Source organism: Arctopsyche grandis, chromosome 12, assembly GCF_051622035.1.
Source record: "Arctopsyche grandis isolate Sample6627 chromosome 12, ASM5162203v2, whole genome shotgun sequence".
NCBI classification, from domain to species: Eukaryota; Metazoa; Arthropoda; class Insecta; order Trichoptera; family Hydropsychidae; genus Arctopsyche; species Arctopsyche grandis.
Window position 1 is genome coordinate 15,892,353 of NC_135366.1, and position 23,458 is coordinate 15,915,810.

A 23,458-nucleotide genomic window follows, 5' to 3' on the forward strand; every position below is an offset into this window, starting at 1 on the left:
TGAAAGTAGGATATTATAATTTGATTTTTAAATGCTTTTTATTATTACGAAATTATGTTCACAATACATCTTATATCTATTTTATTAGCTACTGATCTACTGATCATTTTCTATTTTACAATTTTAATTTAATTTTGTTAGTAATCATAGTATTATACTATTTTAATGTTAATGTACAGCATAATAGGAAAAACAGCTCAAAAACCTATTTACAATTCTCGGAAAGTAGTATATAAAAATTAACGTAGTTAAGACCAAACTAACTCTCAATAGTTATTGTATTCTCATTCAAAAACAATCAAACTTAAAAACAAAAATTGGATTTATTTCAAGCCCGGATAGTCCACAAACGTATGTAAATGTAAGAAATAATTTTAGAGATCAAAAGTAAATGTATGTAGTTCTACGTCAACATACGATTTTATCTATTCTTTCGATCAACACTTACCATTGTCAATATTGCCAACTTCTCTATGCATATGTACATATATTCAAATGTCAATTCCGTTTTGAGCATCAATATAAACAAATATTATGTGAGTGACTTCCTCTACAGAAGAAAATTTTCTCCGTCTCTTGCATTCCCTGGGGTGTTATTTGAGAACCATATTCAACGTTTCAGTTGTCTTTCAGTAAACTATGTATACAACTCACTGATATGGATACGTATTACATACATATATGAATAAACATAGTCACTCAAATATAGCTGGAATATACATATATTATATTATACTAACTGTTTTCCCCGGCTTCGCTCAGTATTTTTAATATAAAAATACGTATATTCAATCGGTCAGTATTTGTAATATAAACACAAAGTATTTGTAATATATTCATTTATTTGATTCGAAAAAAAAATTTAACCTTATCAAATCGTCGTCATTGAAACTTTGATTTGTTTTCGAAGCTCCAAGAAACCTTACATATGTACATACAAAGTCTCTTTCGAAATTATATATTAGATGTATATATTATATATGTACATACATATATGTATATATAGATTTTGAGCCCAAATTTGAATATGATATAACACATGTATTGTAGGTACATGCGTGTACTGTGATCGATCTAAAATCAGGCTGTTGTAAGCTTCGTGGCTCAAAGGTATGTACGTATTTAAAGCGCGATAATGTTGCGACGGTTGTTGAGTTTTCCGAGCTCGACGCGGAAAAAGCGCGTTCGTCGCCATTTCCTGCGGCCGGAAAAGCAGAGAGACCGGCACTTCCGGTTCAAATGTGAAGCGGCCCAACACCTAAACCGATTACCTGCCCCGGTGACGTGCTTGACCCAAATCTGCCGCATAGCCCGTTTCAAATATGCATTTTTATATTTTTAATGCTAGAAAAAAACACGTGTTTGCTATACATACATACATACATATTTACAGCGATACGTGTTATGAAAAGATCATGTATAATCTGGGGTAAGTAAACAACAGTATATTGTTTTTGGGTTATCTTAAAAGTTACTAGTGCCTTGCTCGTTGATATATCAATGGGTTGTTTTGGAAAGGAATTGATAATTGAAAGGAATTAATTGTACAAACATTGAGATTAGGTATTGGCTTGAGAATTGATTTTTCTTGGTTAAGCTTATGATATCATTTGATGTAGTTTTTAAAGGAGTCGAGGGCTCTAAAATTTTCCGAAAAGCTTCAATTTTTTTTACTTTTTTTTCTTCAACTTTCACCCAAAACTTTTATATCAGAAATTTACAGGATAAAAAATTTTGTTCAATTCTTTTACAACCATTTATCATCCACTACTGGATGAAGACCTCTCATTCTTATCTGTTTTTAGCAATTTTACCTCACACATTTTTCTAATTGAATCCACCCATCGTCCTTGTGATCTTTCTAGCACACCTTGCATTCAATCGGCCATTTTTATTTCAATTTCTTCACTCTTTCCACTATATCAACCATGTATGTATTCTTGTCGTACTTGGCAGCCACGTATTCCATGTCCTGTCTCTCATACAGCGTTCCATACTTATTTGACTACATTGGACTTTGTGTTAACATTCTGGAGTTGCTCAAGTCATTACTGGCAAAACACATTATACATATATATTTTAATTTATATTTTACCACGATGCCATTACGGGTTGCTCATGAGAGACACCAATGGTATTAAACTTGTGCATACATATGTACGTATATATGATACATTTATACATAGATTATAAATTTGAATTATTATTCAAAAAGTGATGACAAATAGTAGGTAGGATGGTTTACGCTAATTTGATGATTCACCATTTCAACAATGAATTCATATAAATTCTGATAGGAAGCGATCGACTTGGAGTCACAAATAACGATTTCTGACCAGCAGCATTGCAAAAATATTTCGAATAACTTATTTTCAATCGAGGTCAATCCATGGCATTAACCGAGCTTATACTGTTGGTTATTTTAAAATCTAAATTTTATTTATTTATATCATATCTATGCTTCATTAAGTATAATCCTTCAATATATAGAAATTTATACAACAACGGTGATATGATCCACAAAATTTAGTTGTATATTTTGTCTTTATTTGTATTTTTTTCACCTTTTCCTGACACCTCCGTTCCAAAACGACCCATTTATCACGTGATATCGATTTTTTGACACTTGACATCTTTATTTAATTTATGTTAAACACCCCTCACTTAATGGAGAAAGGGCAAGGTGTCACAAAACTTAAAAGTTGTGCAATTTTTCTTAGTTTTACTTTATATGTACGTATGTATTTATACGGTAATTGGATTATTAGTCACATTGCGATGGCCCAAAAGACAATTTTTGCCATGAAAATCGTGAATACGGAATATTTGGCAATCGAGTTCTCGTTAGTATGATGGACTTTTCGGCTGGCAGATGTTCTGTTATAGAGATTTTAGTGACTTTTGGGCGAGCGCTTTGTGACCAATAATCACCGAACCATTTATGTGATGTATGAAATATTTTGGTTTATAGGTGGACGTTATATGAAGTGTTATGGCAAGTTTGCACTGTTTAGTTGTGAACGACAACAATATCTTAGTAACGGGAAAGTGAGAGTTTTGTTTTGTGATTTGAGTAATTGATTGATTGAAACGTACATGTTTATAACGATGTTGAATGTATGTATCTAATATTTGTACTACATATAATACAATAAATTTGAAATTGCTCCAATGCATCTGTCGCAGTTACAATATCGTCTGGCATAAGTTCATAGCTGACGCTCGTAAATATTCGACATCGCGTAGGATGAGCGAGTGAATGTGCATCGGGGTGATGGTGCAATTTACGTTCAAAATTGCAATCAGCCAACTGAGCTGTCAAAGAATTATGCGTGGAAATTCACACGGCGAAATGCGGTTTAAAAAATGAAATACATTTGCGCGTCCAAAAAATTGTGCATTCATTCGACGGTATTTTTTTATATGTAGTTTTCGACGTTCGTTTATGAGTTGGACGTATAAATATACAATTTTTCGGCACAGCAGTGATAAATCTAGAAGTATTGTATATTTATTTTTACTTTTTTTTAATTTAAAAAAAAATTCTTAAAAGGCATATTTTAACTTTCATCGGCTAATTTAAATGGTAATTTTCTAATTTTTACTTTATCTATGTACGTAGTTTTTTGATATTTTCTAACAATTTTTATATGAAAAATAAAACAAATTTTCATTAAAAATAAATAATTGTTCTTTTGTTATTTTTTTTCCATTGTTGATTTTTTGTTCGATGTTTTATTAAACGGTTATTAGTTTGTAGAAATCATCCCTATATAAAATCAATCAATCCCCTTTTTCTTATTATTTGAAATTCACATTAATTATTTTATTTTAAAATTTTAAATAAATTGCTGAAACCATTGAAATAATTGTTTAATTTTTTTAATTTCAGAGTATCGTTTCTTGATTGTACATTTAAATTGAAGTTTATTATAAATGTTAGAAATTTTCAAGGTAATTATTGCTATGAATAAAACACACGCAAATCTTATTTGAGTTGATCTAATGATGACGAATAATAGATTTTTATCTTTGGAGTAAATAAAATGAAATGGATGTTAACTCTATTTGTAGAATTCGTCACATTATCTTCAAACTAGACGGAGGCGAAAGGTTCAAAAGAATAATTTTCTTATATACGATATGAATTATTAATGCGATTTCTCCCGTACGTTTTCCGAGAATTTCTCTGGAAAAATTTCGTCGCTTTTCGCACCGAGTCAACGAAATAAACAGCGGCGTGACGGACGAGCGTCCATGTTTATTTTACTTTTTCGTGAAAAATCGTTTGCGGTTAAACAAAACGCTGAGATAATTCACATCTCGTACAATCATATGTACATATTATACACATACATACATACACACCCTCATAAATAAATAAATTGATATAAAACATTATTTAATGAAATCATAAAAACGAAGTAAAAACCTTTGGGTTGCGGTCACCGATCTGTGCGCGGAATAAATGACTTTTGTTTCGGTCAAATAAGCGTCTAAAGTGAAAAATGATCGAATTTCCAATATCGAAAAAGTAATGCTGCAAATAATACTTCTTTTTTTCATTCTTTATTAGTTCTATGTATGCATGTATGCTATAAACGATTCCTTACTTTAATGCAATTTTTAATTCCAATTTTTTTCTTTACAGGTATGTACATACGAGTTTCGCTGTTGATTTCTAAAATAGAGATTTTGCTAAAGTGTGGGTACCTACATACATGTATGTATATATTTTTCGTACTTTTTAATATTCTTCACAAAAATCTAGTAATAACCAAAACGTATAATATTACATATCGAATTCATTATGTATGATAAATTACACAGTTTCAACTCGCTTGTCAATTTTAACGTGCAGATTTAACTTGATTTTATGGCTGTATTCCATTTCGAATTTTTTGCTACTTCTATTATTTAATTATGATTTGAATTCAGTTGTGATGTTTTATTGCGATTCGGCACTATGAAAGTTAATCGAATCGTTCGTTTGAAACGGGTACGGTTTTATATATGATGAAGAGACATGGAATAGGGATGGGGCACGATTGGAAATGGTACCAGTCATATTCATTTTCGTATGTTTATTTTAATCGTACGTTCACATTAGAATATTTCGATATTCGTAAGCAAATTTAGTTTAATACGTTGCATTTAGGTGTAAAATTGTATTTATGCGTGTATGTATTTTATTTTTATTCAATCAATCAATGTATACTCGTCATTACAGGTCACTCCATTGCGATAATTGTGCTATAGACATTAAGAAATTATATATATTTTAATATATAATTAGAAACCATAGATTACATCTATGGTCAGACATTGTAAACATCGTATACAATATGATCAATAAACGTCGTTACAATACGTTCAATACACATAGCATACAATACGTTCAATAAACATTTTTATACAACAATACGAATGGAGAGAAACCTGGCGAATTCTGAGATATAACACAATAATTCAATATTTCGCGAGAGAAATGGGGACGGAAAGCCAATTTTGTAGGAATCGTTTGAATGAAAATCAGAAAAATTGACAAAATATGATAAAAAACGACCGATTTGGTTACAAACCAAGGTCTGGCCAGCAGCAACCAGTGTGACTCGAACTCATAACCACACTGACCATAGCAAGATATGCTTACCACTTGTCAATGCTGCTAGTATGTATGTAGTTAGACTAAATATTTATTTTACGGTACTTTGTATTATATTTTTATATTTATACAGTTATATTATCATAATTTTTCAATCCATACTCGATATTTATTCTATTTTCCGTGTAGTGCAGTTTTCTCATTTTCCTTCTGCAGCGGAAAATGTGAGTAATGGAAATAAATTACAGTTTTGGTTAGATTGTTGGTAGTACCAATTTTGCATGGAAATTTCTTAATAAATATTATCGGATTTTTTAATCATAAAAACCTTCCTTATATACTACCTATAGATAGGTATAGTTTTTTTTTTCGATTTCTACTTACAGAGTCTCTTACTTCAGGTGTAATGAAGTTTATGTAACTTACACATTTATGTTTGTGTTTGTTTACTAACTTCCTGGATATCTTTGACAAAGTCTCTCAATGAATACCAAGTGCGATTCGCGTAATTCTTGTCAGGATTAAATCGTTTCGTTTCCGTCATGATACTATTTCCGGCCTTGTCGTCTGCCGAGCGTCCAATTAACATAAATAACGAGACAAAACTCCGGCTTAGCGGGACGAAGAGACCGGGATTGGGTCACGAACGTCGGTTTCGTTACCCCTGCACACCTGACAGCACAATTTGTACGGCGTTTTTCGCACAGCCGTGGCCATTGACGCTCATCCCAAATCCTCAGCCGCAAAGAAATTTCGTCTAATGGATATTCTCAAACAATTTTTTGAGCAACCATTATTTCTCAAATGGTTTTCTTGCCGATGTTTCTTTTTGTCTCGGACTTATGGCTATTCAATCTGCTGGATTGAATACTTGGATCAATTATTGTCCCAGCATACATATTTGATAAGATTCACACATGGTCGTGGTCCTGTGTTATGAAATGTTAGTTTTTATTTCGAATCCTTTCAATCGAAAAAAATCATATCGGCGCCTATGAATCGAAAAAAAAATGAATCGAATGTGTTGTCGATGAACCAACGAACGATATACATGTACAAAGTCTCTTTCAAAATTATATATTAGATTTGCGATTTATAGATATACACATATGTATGTAAATATGTACATTAGCGGTTTGTTTACGTTTACATACATATGTATGAGCCGTTATAGTGGTATAAGTCCATTTTCTTCATTTCGAGAAATATGTATATCGCAAAACAATAAATATAATGTTTTGCATTTATCAAATATTTAAAAATATTGTTGCCCTGTAATACGTTTATTCTGGACATATCGAATTTTAATAAATGATAACAATTTGTCCAGATATAATCTTCTTAAGTGCATGCATTTAGTTAATCCGATAACAGATATCCGTTGGTCTAAGTGCAATTCGCTCAATCCGCGGCGTACGTAACAATACTGTGTACCTTTGTTGTATATAATGTTAACAAAGCATTTGTAATTTAGATAAATGGAGATATTTTCACCGTGAATTGAATAAATATTATAAAATAACAGTTTTAAATAATATTTGTTCTTAAAATTCCATTTAGCGCGTTGATTTGCTCTATACATATTATGTAATATAAATACATACATACATATGTACACATGTGAAATATTGTCGTTGCACTTACAACAATTACGGAAATATTTCTTTTTGTGGCCAAACGATCGACTCAATCCAATCCAAATAATTGGTCGTGTTCGTGAAAAGTGAGGGCTTGTCGCTCCTAAAGTACAAGTAAAGTAAACATTTCACTGTCGGAATTCAAAAATTGAAACGGTGCACCAGAATCGCCCCAAAATATAAATATTTTTAAATAGGTACATATGTATGTATATGTACGTATATAAGCAGGTGTTTTACCTATCCCATGTGTCATAATTTATGTTTTCGATATCGATTGCTGTGTATATTGTATTTAAAATAAAAATAAATATTTTAAGAAGTTCATAAAATCTTCAAAACAAGAGTAATATCGGAGATTCTAATGAAATTGCGATATAATTGATTGAATAAATAGTTTGAACTGATAAAACAGTGTCCCGTTTTCCCATTCTTGTCAGTAGCACACAAAATTCCATAGGATAATTTGCCTACCTTACGTGAATATACATATATGTAGGTATGTATGTATGTATATCTCTTTACATGGGGCTTTTTGTCAATTATCGAGAACGTTGCTTTCATTCGCGACACGATTTTTTCCAAACCACTGAACGTATCAAACTGAAAATGTATGTTTGTATTCTTCATGTACTAACTTCGATAAGGTTTTGGTTAGCATTTGTAAATCGGAAGAATTATTTTTTTTTTAAACAATATTTCATTATTCTATTTTGACCTTATAAAATATTTCTATCTTCTTGATATTTTATGTTTATCATATTTATAGTGATGTTAAGCAATATTTGAACAAAATCCGACATCCGGACATGAAAATGCTCTCATAGCCGGTATGTGTATGTACTATATTTCATTACCAAATTTTGTTATTTAATACTTCTTATAATCCTCAAATACATAGATTAAGTCGTGGTTTGGTCGCATGCAATTTTTTTTTTAATATTTATGTACATATGTATATAGGTATATACATATATGTATATGTAGATTTTGCACATTAACTAGTAGCACTTTTGTTAAATTTAAATACATCACTGCACGCGGCATAATTTCCGTCTGCTCTTCAAATATTAGTTTCAAGTTGTTAACGTTTTGCCGCCACCCCCCGGCAAGAGCCGGTTGTCCTTATATAAAGTACTACCGTTATTTCACTAACAGCCGCGGAATCTCCAGAAATTTTTGGCCAATTAAGGGCGCCACTAAAACTTGGCTAATAAATAACGTCAGGCCTCCCCCACCGTGGCTTCGGGGACTTAATTGTTAAATTAAGCGGCTCTAATATTTGACCGGCCGGCCTGCTGTGAATGTTTCATTATATTTATGGACTTCTCGCAAAATTGATATGAGTGGATGGTGGAAGGAATGGTAGACCGATCGTATCAATGAAGCGAAGCACACGATAAATTACCCCGCCTCTTTATTATTGGAGTAATATTTCACACCCCTACATTATTAGATATATTGGATGAACTTCAAGTTGTAAATAATTATTAAAATGTAAATAATAATAATAAAAGTGTATTACATACAATTTAAAGATCTTTTAAATATGTTGTGCGTATAAGAATGAGTTTCTAAGAAGTTGAATATATTTTGTATCGTCTTCTTCAACTTCACGGGTGATGAAAATGTGATAGATTTTAAAAAATTAGGCCAGGCCATTAACAAGTGTACCGTTTTGGTGTTGACGATCTAGGAAATGAAAATTTCTATCGCGCGAAAAGCGACCGTTTTCCAGTAGAATTTATGAGCTTTTCCGGAGCTTTTTTTCTGTACACGTAACGCTTATAAATCAAGTCGGCACATTTGGTTGGTTTTTTTTTTAAACTTTTTGACCCTCAAATAGGTACATGAATTTATTCAATGAGCGTTGTCTATATTAAATACATACCTCTTTATTTGTATGAAAGAAATGAAGTGTCATATTTATTTAGAAAAAATATGTGAAACTGCGACATGTCTTGTAATAATTAATTTAATGGAATCAAATAGTTCGAGAATATTGATGTTACATGTGTAAATTTGTCCAAGTAAGATTATTGCAAAATACATACATACAAAGAATGAATTTCTGTTCCGTTGAAATTTAGTAGTCAAAATAGATAGTTTTATATATTACTAGTGTTTTTACCCGGCTTCGTTCGGTATTTGTAATATAAACAGCTTAAACATGGCGAAACTAATAGTAAATATTCATTTGTTTTTTTATTAAATTTATTTGAATCGAAAAAAATATATATTCAACCATATATCGATATCGTCGTCATAGAAACATTGATTTGTTTTCGATGCTCCCAACAAATTATATTACATTAAACCTTACAAAGTCTCTTTCGAAATTATATATTAGATATATTTTAGTATTTTATCTAAAAAAATGTACATACATACGTGTGTACGTATGTATCTATATTCAAGTTAATATGAGCATTTATAAGAAATGTAAATAGGTTTTTGAGCTCTTTTTCCTATTAAGCTGTACATTAACATTAGAATAATATAATACTGTGATTACTAACAAAATTAAATTGAAATTGTAAAATACAAAAACCATCAGTAGATCAGTAGCTATTAAAATAGATATAAGATGTATTGTGAACATAATTTCGTAATAATAAAAAGCATTTAAAAATCAAAATCAAATATTCAAGTAAGTATGTACAAACATATGTTTGTCCGCTATTTATTAGCTACAATTTAGAATCGTTTTTACGTAACTTGGATTTTTATGAAAAAGTTCAATATTTTTCAACTTTCAAAGACAATTCTGGTAAAAAAAATGGATCAAGATGGATAGTTCTCATCGTTCTTGTCTCTTAGAGAACGCTTTAAGCACATTTTTATATTAAAATTAATTAAAACAGATTTATTTTTACGTGTCATTGCGGAATTGCCCCAAGGCCACACCTATATGTACTATGTACATATATAAATTTATAATATTATGTATTACGAATTTGAAATCAAATTCAAATAGTAGTGACGAATGAGGGAAGGTGGTCAATTTGGTACGAAACGTTTCTGGAGTCACAGACATACAAATATCCAAGCAAGACTGGATAATTCGGCATAATAAGGCATAATACGCAACCACTGAGCTATGTACATGTGTTGCTGGTTATACCTATACATCTGTTTTTCCATATTTTGACACTGACGAGAAATATTATTTTGAATTACTAATATTTTTCATTAGACTTAAGCGTGTTATAAACACGTCCTGTTAACAACGAAATCAAATTTGTTACAACGTGCAGTGAATTTTTTAGTCTTGTTATGTTTATGATATAGTTAACGTCGTTGATGTCTCCTACACTTTACGACCGTTTGCAATAAGCAAGCGCAACAACATGGCCCTTTTAGCTTGCGCAAATATGGCTGCCGAAGCGCCATAATCTATTGTGTGAAAACGTGCGTCGTTTTACGATCGCATCCTCCGCGACGGTGTCAGTATTACTGTGTTCTAAAGACAAGATTTTTAATCCTAACGAAATGAAGTGGACGGTCGCTTTACGGCCGCTGTGCAATCTTAACTCCTACGCTGCGGCTGCTCTGATTCTTCGCCGTAAACTTCTTTCTCCACGTCTTTTTTTACCTTTTGGTTACTTCGAACGTGATGCTCGCTCGTGCAACAGCTTCAGTTTGATTTTATGCTCTGACGTACAAAGTATTGTATGCTTGAATCTACGTACATATATATGTGTATCTACTCAGGGCCGCCGAGAGAAATCCCAGGCCCTGGGAAAAATTAATTACGGGTTCTATGACAAACTAAAAATAAAAGATCTTATAGATATATTTAAATATGTGAAAAATATATCAAAACTATTAAAAAATAAATATATGAGCCGTTATATTTGAACGTAGCAAGTCCACTTTTTCTTGATTTTCAGAAATATCTCGCAAAACATTGAATATAATGGGTTGCGTTTAATTATATTTTAAAATACTGGCGGTATGTAATACGTTTACTCTGCTTTTCCGAAATTCAGAACATATCGAATTAAAATAAGTGATAGTAATTTCTTAATGAAGTCAAACAGAGATAGTGTTTTTGGAACCGAAAACTGGACGTCCGCCATGTTCAAATATAACGGCTCATATGTTGGTTGCTATTTTTAAAAATAATTGAATAAGTATTATATAACAGGCACGATTTCACTTGGACATAAATAATGCGCGGATTGAAAAATAATACACATTTAGCATTAAATAAATACATGTATTTTTATGTAGAATAATATAAAATATCAATATTCGTCACTAGTCGACACGGCGCCCTTCGACTAGTCCGGGCCCTGAAACTTTACCCCGGTCCCTCCCCTGCTCGTCGGCTCTGTATGTATATACATATTATGCATGTACATACATATATACATATATTTGTACCAGGAAGAACTAATAGGTAAACCCCAATGCGCCTTCCTGGCCAATTACAAACAATGCAGCATTTTTATTACACAAGTCGCTGAATTACAAGACAAAATGGAAAGCTCTAAATTACCGAGACATCTATGAATTTTAGTGCGATTGGAACCTGGCACCTCTCGGTGCAAGGCAAAAACCCAACCACCTAGCAATGCTACTGGTTATGTATGTAAATATGATGTACGATTATGTGTCGATATTTGATGTATACATTTTTATGGACATAAGATTGACAAATGTAATAAAATTGAACATTGTAATATTTTTACCTCATCCATTATCCAAGTGTCATTTTCGTAAGGAGTACCTATTGGCCTCAATGTAACAATATGATTCGAATATGTATGGTGTATATATAAATTTATTTTAAAGTTCTGTAAAATCTGTAATTTCGACTTTCTTGTACATAAAATTATGGTATTTACATAACAATATATCAATATAATCAGTCAACTGAAATTGGCAAAGTTTACTTGCGAGTTTTAATAGGGAAACTTTACTTTACGGCTACATGTCTTTATGTAGAAAGGCATCCTTCTGAAGAAAAAGATGATGAACGTATTTTTTTTATCGAGCATTCTACGTTTGTAAACTTTTAGCTTTAATTTATTTCTGTTTGATAATGTAATAATTTTTTTTAATCTACACTTGTAATCTCATATATAATTTCGAAATAGAATTTGTATGTTTATATTTATGTAAGTTTTGGTTCGTAGAATCCGTGACGTTAAAGTTAATAAAAAAATTAATACTAGGACATCTAATATATAATTTCGAAAGAGACTTTGTATATATTTATGTGTATATCTTTGGTTGGGAATTTCGTAAACAAGTCAAAATTTCTATGATGACGACTCGATATTTTTTTTCGATTCAAATAAATTAATTTTTTTTTATTAAATATATATATATATATATATATATATATATATATATATATATATATATATATATATATATATATATATATATATTTATATATATATATATATATATATATATATATATATATATATATATATATATATATATATATATATATATATGTATATATATAGTTTATATTACAAATACTGAGCGAATCCGGGTAAAACAACTAGTACATTATAATATATACAACACATGTAAATATTATAATGTATTAAATATATTATATGCATCGTATGTCAATATACGCATATAAAGCCTCTAATTCAGATCGAGGAAGGAATGTACATAATTTATATTTATGATTTACCCTTAGTACATATGTAAGTGATCTAATGTGGCATTTTCCATAATATAAATACTACACGAGCTTCTCGTATCTCGTCATTTTAAGTAAATTGTGTAATTTTTTTTTCTCGATGTAATCCTCTTTGTAGCGTATCGAAAATGGCTTATTACGCAAGACAACAATGAATCGTATCAATTCGTATTGTCGAATGTCTCGTGTTCCCGTTGAATCGAAGTATCCTTGCTCTGCTCACATGTACATACATACATATGTCGCTCTCGCAATTTCCGGATCTTTGTTTTGACAAATTGATGGTGGGAAATTATTATAATATTCATAATAATCTAGTAAGCCGTCGTAATACACATCATTATTTTTTTATGCAATATTTCAAAGATTTGTTTGATATTATATTCTTAAATTAAATTGCATTTATAATAATCGAGAATTCGATTCAAACATAAAATAGTTTATTTTTATTCCACGATATTTGATGACCCGTGTATTTTGCGTGTTAGGTATTTCACGACTCCAAACAATAAATTGTGTAATATTTGCGGTGCACAATTTTGTATGATATTTACTTACAAATACACATATGTAGGTATATTAAATGTATATTATAAAAAATGTATACGTATTTATGTACTTGTATGGATTACTTAAATATCATTTATATCTATACCTAATTTAATATTTTGCATAACGTTTTATGAATTCCATACGAGTGGAATTATTAAATCTTATCGAGATTTTACATTATACATAAACATATTTTACTCTTTTAGGTTTGACATAAGACTTTTCGCTTGTGAAACACATTAGAACTAGGGATTCCAAAAAATCGCCCGAAATAAAAAGCCAGTTAGCCGACTTTCACCGGTTTCAGAAAATTAAGATTTTTATTTAAATTTAAATTTAATAGGCTTCCAATTCCTTCGAAGAAAAATCAATTATATTCTGGAAATTCCCATGCATTTTGCCATAAAGTCCTTACTCCTTTTTGCTGTCAAGTACAAGGTTTTGCGATAATAATGTTACTATACTTTTATACCTGAACTTGCGTAGGTAATTGAAACTACTTTCAATAATATTTTATTGGTTTATGACCTGGTCTTCGTCCATTACTAAATCTCAAAGAAACCGCTAAGTGCTGTACCTTTTTTTGTTCAAAAAAATATAGGCCTATTACCTAAGAGAGTTTAAATCTATAAAATTTAAAATTCATAGTTGTGAGTTTAGAGAAAAAATCATTAATTAAAGAAAACCTTAAAAAGCCGGTTGATTTGAGCCAAAAATCCGGCATTAGGTTTTTTGAAAAATGGTCAAAAAGCCGGTTTTTCGGTTTCAGTCTAAGCCGGATTGGAAGCCCTACATCGAAAAAAAATTCCAATAAATTGTACATATATGTATTTAGTAGCTTTGTATCTATATACTCTTACAAAGATTAATTGACTACTGTCAATGAGATAACCTCGGCTTTGACCTTGATTTGTTTTGAAATTTTTATCAGAACAAATGCGAATGGCTCTTTTTATTTCAATTAACTAGCTGGCTTTTATTTTATCACAATTTGGCTCAAAATTAATATGTTCTTTCTTAGAATAATTCTGCGATTTTTATTTCACTAACACTACAAAGGAGCGCTTGTAAATGCGCCTCCAGGAACTATTACAAAAATCCGTTGAAATTTCAACGTCTAAAGGGTCTTTGTCAGCTATTCAGCCGCTATCTCGCCATTATTAAAACCGTGGAAAATTTTCAGCGGGGAAAAATCTCGGAGCGTTCGCACTGGCTGCAATTTAACAAGGCACTCGATTTTAGATCTCAGATACGTCGACCGGTCTCTCTCAAATTCACCGAAATTCACAATTCGGAATAATTAAAAGTGTACATACTCGCTGGCTTATTTTAGAAACTGGGTGGAAAAAAAAATCTTCACGTAAAATGTTAACGTATTATTTGAAATGTGCCGTGCACGTCTCGAGCCCGAACACGGTTCCGCTATTATGGAATGAAGGTCTGATCCTCCGCTTTTTTAAACTCACTCCTTTCCAATTTGGGGTCCTGGTACAAAAGACTGCCTTGGTAAATATGCGTAGATTATACACGTGAACAATGCGGGTGGTGGGTGGTGCGAGTAAAAAGTGAATTAATTATTAAGTGGTAGCGCGGGGAGAAGTATTCGAGCGAAATTTATTCAGAGTGGTTGCAAGTGAATTATCAGTGCGCAATTCTTCAAATAAATAATGAATATAAGAAAACGATATATGTACATATTTTAATAATGAAAATATTCAAATATTTTGGATGACAATACAAATTTTAATTTCAGAAACATAATTAAATTTTAAGGTATTTTATATGTAATAGATTTTCGAAAATTTTTCCGAGTTATTTTATGTTCTACATAGTGTGCATAATTCATTACCATTTATATTTTCCGCGTTTTTGTTCCGAATAATGTTATCCAAAATATTCTAGATTCTAATGAAGTTTTAAGTCAATTTTAGTTTCAGTTTACTATCTAGCCTGCAACATAGCTTGGTGGTTAGCGTATTATGCTAACAACTGAGAGGTCACGGGTTTGATCCCTGATTTAGTGTTGCTGACCAAACCATGGATATATATGACTTCAGGTTAATCATTTCCTACCAAATTGGCCATCTACCTTAATTTATCACCATTGTTTAAATTTAATTTCAAATTTATAATCATATATATATAATATCGCTATTGTCTGTGTGTCTGAGATAATGCTCGCCGTTCTACATATAATAGTGGTTTCGATTCGACATACATATATATGTACGTCACAGCTAAAACACAGCCAAAACGTATAATATGTATATACGAATACAATAAGAAAATAAAAAAACTTCTATATACATATACTATTTCCTCTTGGCAGAGAATTTTCCGCCATCTATTGAAAATTTATTTAATTAATCAATTAATATGAAGGTAGGCAGGGAATTTTTACCATTTTTTTCATATTAAACAATTAAATATAAATATTAAATTAAATATATTTGAAAAAAAATTGACCGTGTGCGGATCGAATACGTGACCGATGACACATTTTTTTTATTTATTTTTTATTTAATAACTTAATGACCTTTTTTTAAGATTCAATGGTCCAACATTGTTCACACAACAGATAAAAATGAACATAATTAATGATTTGCTCATTGCCCTCCCAACACAATCAAATTGCCCCGCAGTTACCACTGATTAAGACTTTGATCTATATTTTTAATTTCACAAGATATAAAATGAATTTCTGCTTAAGTTAAAAATCTTTCTAACAATTTTCCGACTACGATCTAAAATAACGCGCAAAATTGCGAATGTAACACACAAATGCTGCGGCTATCCGAAAGGGTAAAGTTAGCGGTCTATATAGCATCCCTCTCATCTGTCAATTGGACGGATTACATCAAACCGGAAATACGGTCGAACGGATACGTAAACGTTATACGGAGAGTGCATAAATATATCTGCCAAGTACATATGTACGCATAATATATTTAACAATCCAGCACGCGTGTTTACCGTATAGTGTAATGTGTATGCATAATGAGTATTCTGACAATGCGACACGTCCCTTCGTGAACGTTTGTGACTTTTCCGCAATGCTTACTTGTTGAGCTGAACTCGTGTGTGTGCCGGAACGATTTAATTTCCCGGGGAGCCTTGAGAATCTTGTACGTGTAAAAGGCATTCGTTGCAAAAACAATTCTCGAAGTTTTTCCGTTGTGCGTGACACGCGACTCTGGCCAGCCTTGAACGGTCGACGGTGGAAAATCGCGGAAAATTTCCATTTGAATTTCGGCGAGTGTAATTTATTCCGCATTCGGGATATATGTATGTACGTTGCACGCATTCGCAAGAATTATTGTAATCTCGATTTAAATTACATCTTTCAAAACTTGATGTGCGTATATTTTATAGTGTTGTGACTCCAATAACGCTTACTGCTAGTTTCGACATTTCATTTTTGTATTAATATTGCGTTTAATGAATTTAATTTATTTATTTTTACATACATATATACCAGGAAGGCTTAACAGGTAAATCACAAACATCGATATACAATTTTGTTTTTTTTTTAGAATTATTTTAACTAAGCATCATAGAGACATCTATGGATACATTTTTGTAATAAAATCTTACATTTTCGGAGCATTTTTATATAAACCGTCAAATTTGGAGATGCTGACAAACTCGAAATTTGCGAGACATTTGTGAACAAATTTGTGGCATTTTAATACGAATCAGTGAAATTCAGCTGAAATTGCGAGAAATGGGTGAAGGTTGCCAATTTGATGAAACGGTTTCGATAAAAATTAGATAAATTGGCAAACTCTGGTAGAAAACGATCGACTTGGAGTCACACGCTAAGGTCTGGCCAGCAGCAAACAGTGGTACTCGAACCCGTGACCTCTATGTTCGAAAGCATATATGCAAACCACTAGTCTACGCTGCTTGTTAAATCTTGCTTGTTAAAAGTATCTTTGTGAAATTTTTGACATCATAATGGTCTACCAATAAGATTTAATTCACGTCAATTATTCATGATTGCCACGTAAATTAGTCCTTGTGTTACATATATTTTTGTCATTTTCCGAAAATGCTATTATAATAAACTGCAATTACTGCTTTTAATTCCTATTTTAAATAATATTTGTGAATGGCAGCATTTTTGCAAATGAAATAAGTGTCTCAAACAAACTACATACATATTGTATATAAATATGTAAATATAATTCAACTTATGTAGTATGTTTCTGTGGCATATTTTTTAAATATTGAAATATTTATCAATTTAGAATGAAATTAATAAAAATCTCCATATTGTAAAGGTCCCGATCATCATATATTATATTTATTTATTATTTTGAAACATATTAGGCTATCCATTATCTTTGCTATGACTTTTTAAATGTATTATATATAATGTCGCAATTACAAATTTTGACAAAATTAAAAAAGTAATTTTCACCTGCAGTGAAAATTAAACACAATTATTGGACATATTTTTATGACTAAAATTTCAACCGGAATCTTTCTTGTGCTCAATATGCATATGTACATACCAACATACATATTACATAAAACGATTTTTTGTTTCGAGTCTTCAGCAGCATAGATCGACGGTTAGCATGTAATGCTTTCAATTGTGTGGTCACGGGTTTTATCCCGTATGCCATTGGATGTGTGACTCTAAGGTCGATCGTTTCCTATCAGAGTTTGCCAATTTATCTGATTTCATTGAAATGGTTCCAACAAATTGGCAACCCTGTCCTCGCCCCAAAAATTCGAACGATTCAGCATCTCAATTTTCGCTGATTAGAAATTGCTGCAAAAATTTGCCCATAGATGGTGCTGTAGCTGTTAATCGTTTGATTATATATGTCGTGTTTAATAAACGGGTATACCTGTGCCTGTTTAAATAATTAATAAATAATTCTTAAATATTCCAATGTTCCAAAAGCTACTTATTTGTTAAATCTTCAAAAAAAAACTTGGTATTCATAAAACACATAAATATGATAAATTTGGATAAAGAGCGCTGCAGACATAATTTTTATTACGTTATACATTTTTTTTATCAAAACCCACATACAAAAAAAATAAAAAAAATGCCTACAAACAATAGTGGCTACAAACCTTTTCACAAAAGGAATCCTCTTCTCTATATGCACTTATGAATAGGAAATATTGTTTTTATGATTAAAAATATATTTAAAATGTCGTTATTGTGAATCGTGTATAATATTTAAGTCATCTTCAAATATGTATGTACATAGTCTTGAAAAGGGTTCTGACTAAATTCAGGCCGACTCAAGTTTTCAAATTTCTCTTGTAATAGAGAAAGCTCCCGGCAGATATCTTCTCCGGCACCGGTATCTGTACCGGAAAAGGCGTCGGTTTTGCGCTTCGCGCTCCGAGGTCCTGACTTCCGGTGACGCCGGAGCTTTTGTCCTCCAAACGAACCAGCCAACTGTAGGAAATGTTGACGATTTTCTCACCTAGACAAATCTTAAAGTGTTGCTTTAAAACGTTTGTACATATATATATTTAAAACCGACGAAAATTCACACTTAAAAACCTCAATAAGCTCCCACTCTGGCTCAATTTCACTCGAATCGAAAAGCTTTAATTGAGCAAAACCCACCCAAGAGCAATTTTAATCCGAATCGTTAAAAAATATGCATTGGTAATTTTTGCATGCTATCGAACGACCAAATTTGATACATTTCATTTTGGATTCAATCAATATATTCGGTACAGAAGGTAATTCGAATGAAAAATTTTAAATTTGCCCCGTATGATAATGCCAGTATTTAGTTTTTTTATTTATAGAAATTAAATTATTTAGGCATATAGAGTATTGAAATTTTTTTGATTATGTTACGGCTTCATTCTATCATGTGTGAAGATGCCGAAAAATATCATTATATCAAACATCATCATTATTTAAAAAATAATATTTGCTGGTTAGTATTTGCGAAAATTGTCGTGACTTTTTCTCAGATTTTAGCCACGGTAAATTGGAACGCCGTGGCGCCAAATTGTTCTCGAACTGAATGCCAAATGAGATGGTTGCGTCGACGGCAACTTAATAAGGTCCTTTTTTGAAATTTGTTTGACGCAAACGTCGTATTTTTACGATTCCGTGACGTTTCGACCTTTCAACTGCGGCTATTCAATATTGTCAGCTGAAAATTGTAGAGCATTCAATACCATCCTTTCACATTCGAAGAAAAGTCGTATTCATATGATAATCTTCCAAGTCCCCTGTTCAGATCGCAAGGATGGTTGTAAGTTTTTTTAGCCAAATGCAAAGTATTTTATTTACGAATTTAAAAAGTATTGCAACTGGAGATTTAAGTTTGGAAATTTCGATTTGCAATTCATTTTGGTATAGCTAATTGGTTTTGTCATAATGTATCAATTTGTTTACATAAAGCGTATTTTCCGCAATCTGCACTGCAGTGTCGTGTCGTTTTGCTCGAAAACGAACAATTATACGGTCGTGCTCGTGGTTCTACGTTTCAAAAGTGATTATATCGTTACCATCGCAGACAAGGGCTAATTGTTAAATTAACTGTTCACCCCTATTCTAATTCCAGATACGTCTCTGTGTTTGTTTCACCCTCGGTTATAATCACGCTCGCAATTATCTACCCCACGCAGCGACGAGTTGAAAATTTATTTTGCCACATTGTATTCGCAATTGGGTCGTCGTTGAAATCACCGCATATGTCAATCGGTTCGAAACCAATCACCGTGTTGAATTTTGTGCATTAATCTGTTTTAATGTTGACATTTTGACCGGTTAATTTAAAATCAGTAAATTTCATTTCACAGTCTGGTATATAATTTATTTTAATGATTATTTCAATAAATTGAACATTCTCAAATCCAGTCCAATATATAACTATGCAGTTATCGTTTACATACATATATGTGCAAAATAGTCCATTATAAATATGTTTATTTTTTGAAAATACATAATTCATTTTTCAATATTAAATTTTGTGTATCATATTTGCTTAAATATTCATATATGTACATACATATATTACTTATAAGTTTTGTAGAATCATATCGATTTCAGACCAAATCTCGAATATTTTATGCTTAGACGTAAGCGTATTTAAATTTGAACAGTAGCGATTTCCATAGGTCCATAATCACCACATATGTATGTACATATTAGAGTTGAAATAAAATAGAATAGATATTAAAAATATTGTGACAGGCGATTCTTTTATTCTCAAGAGTCACAACATTAAACAACTCTATCGTATTTGTGTCAGTATTAAGTTTCATCTTTAATGTTATTTATGTACTGTGTATACAAAAACTTGGATACCATAAAATAGAACAACTTTTCTATCGATACCTTGCATAATATATATTTATTAAAAATAAAATATTCTGCAATTAAAATATTGAATTACAAATGCGTATTTTATTTAAGGCTTAAGGTTTTGTCCCTGTGGCCTCATTCAGATCGGTCACGTAAATGTTTTCACTATATTTTGCGTACACTTCGAGAATTAGCTTTGTAACACAAATATACATATATATACATGTTTCTCGATATACATATAAATACAATGTACCTATAATGTGTATCTGTAGACATTTCGCTATCGTGTTAATCGAATTCAACAAAAATTTTCCGATCGTTTCCATTTCAACCAATTCTCTTTTCGGTTCATTGAATTTTATTTTCGGTCCATCTGCATCCATTCCATATCGATGTGCAGCCTGTTGCAGTACTTTTGAGTAGGTCTGCATTCGAAATCCACTCGTTTCGGAGTGCATGCTTGAGTATGAGTGCACTTTTGGACCGGAGCCATACTCATTGTTCACTCAGATACCATATAATCCACCCTTGGATATTTTCATATAAATATTTTGACTCAAATTCATCTTCCAAAACATATTTGTTCGCATACACATGTATAAATATATTTACATATGTAATGTATGAATACGCTATAAATAATACATGCGCTGCATATGTATGTATAATATGTGTATGTACATATTTTATTTATTTATTTATTACAGTTAAGCTATAGTAACATTACAGATATACTCCTGGACGCCACTATAGCTAAGCATATGTATAGGTACATATATACATATGTATGTACATGAAAATACAAAAGATATAAAAATAAAAATTAAATATCAAAATTTAACAAAATGTAAACAAAATAAAGCTTGAAAATAATGTAAAGTATGGATCAAAAATAATAGAAAAATAAAAATTAAAACGAAATACAATCAACATGTGAGAACATATTTACGATCTCAAATTAAACAATTCCTTACCAGATCAGCATATTTTAGATTGAATAAATCTAAATTGAAAAGTTAAGAGAAATCTGGCTGAGGCGCTTGATGCCCCGAGCAACAGGCGACGACAACATCAAATTAGTACGTACCCTAGGAGAAGAGAACAAACTGCGGCATCTAATGTACCTGATTTGGCTGGAGGCATTGAAGCTCAATTCTGCCAGAATTTGAGGATTGCCCACCAAATCAACCAGTAATTTAATATATGCAATTTTCATATAAATATGTACATTATTTTAGGTCTATTTTTCTATACAAATTCCTGACATTTAACTAAGAAAGTTTCTGTCTGTCTACAAAGCCAGTTTCATTTTAAAACAGCAATTCACTATTTGTATTTGAGTCCAATCAAGGAACCAGGTCTATGTAATTTCAACCAGTACGTAAATTTCATAGATAATACTAAATTTGTCATATAAACAGTATGACCTTAAAATGTAGTGGTACCAACATACATTTATGTAGGTATGTATTATATAATATAAAACGGTCTCGACCATAATATGTTTTTAAGTTGATATACTCGTACATATATGTTTATTTAATATATGCAATAAAACAATATGTATTACAGAGTAAACTGGAACTTAATATATATATATATATATATATATATATATATATATATATATATATATATATATATATATATATATATATATATATATATACATATACTGTTTGTATATATGTATACATATAATATGTATATAATATATGTATAACTGCTTATTTATTTATGAATTAAATTAAATTAAAAATTAATATTGTATTTATATAATACTTGTATTATATAATGGGTATGAATTTAATAATGCCAGGATATTGAATATTCGACAGAAATAAAGCGATTGGAAAATTCAGTTTTCCGCGTCGGTCATTGAATAGTCCCACCGCGACCTTCTTCTCCTCGCCCTCTTTCCCACCCTCTTCCCTAATACCTTAAGAGATTTTCCTTTTTGTAATAAAATCTGTTTGTCACCGCAGCCGCAGTCGAAGCGTTTGGGATTGGGTTGGAAGAAAGCGCGGCGAATGAGGGTGGCGGTGCTAAAGGGGTATGGGTGTGAAAGAAGCGTTGTGTAGTCGTGAGAGATTTTGACCTTTTCGCCCCGGCTGCCCTTTTTTTATGCACACCTTTAAGGGCGGTTCGAGATCGCGCCGTGAATATTAAGAGGCCGGTGCGAATAAAAATATAACGACGAGACGCGCCGGATAGAATATACTGAACTGTATCGATGTGAGATCGAACTTTAGGAACTGTGTCGGCATTTTTTGAGGTTTTTAAATTCTTTAAGAACGTGGATTTCATGTGTTGTTTATATTTCCAAATGGTGATACGTAAATATTTTACTGTAATTGATTAAAAATTATGTTCAGTATAATTAATTCGCCTAATACTGTTCAGATTGTGCTACAGCGCACTCTAAACAATATAATAGATAATTTAATTGAATGAAATACATATACGTCATTTATGGCTTGCGAAAAAAAATTAATTTCATTCCCTCTAAGCTTCTCCAACTAGCTCAGAAGGTTCGTTGGCCGAAAAGACAAGGTCGTTAGAATGATATCTTGACACAGTGTTCTCTTCCTTATTCTTCCCGTTTTTGATCCATTTTTTATAGAACCAATCGTTTATTATTACAACTTTATTCGTTTAATGTCGTCTGGACTACACATCGCGATAAT

At 31.3% G+C, this 23,458-nt stretch overlaps 1 protein-coding gene across 1 annotated transcript in view; it reads left to right on the forward strand.

Annotated features, from left to right (window-relative positions):
- The window catches only part of NaCP60E (Na channel protein 60E), a 245,469-nt gene that overhangs the window by 103,064 nt on the left and 118,947 nt on the right, over positions 1 to 23,458 (forward strand). The window lies entirely within an intron of this gene.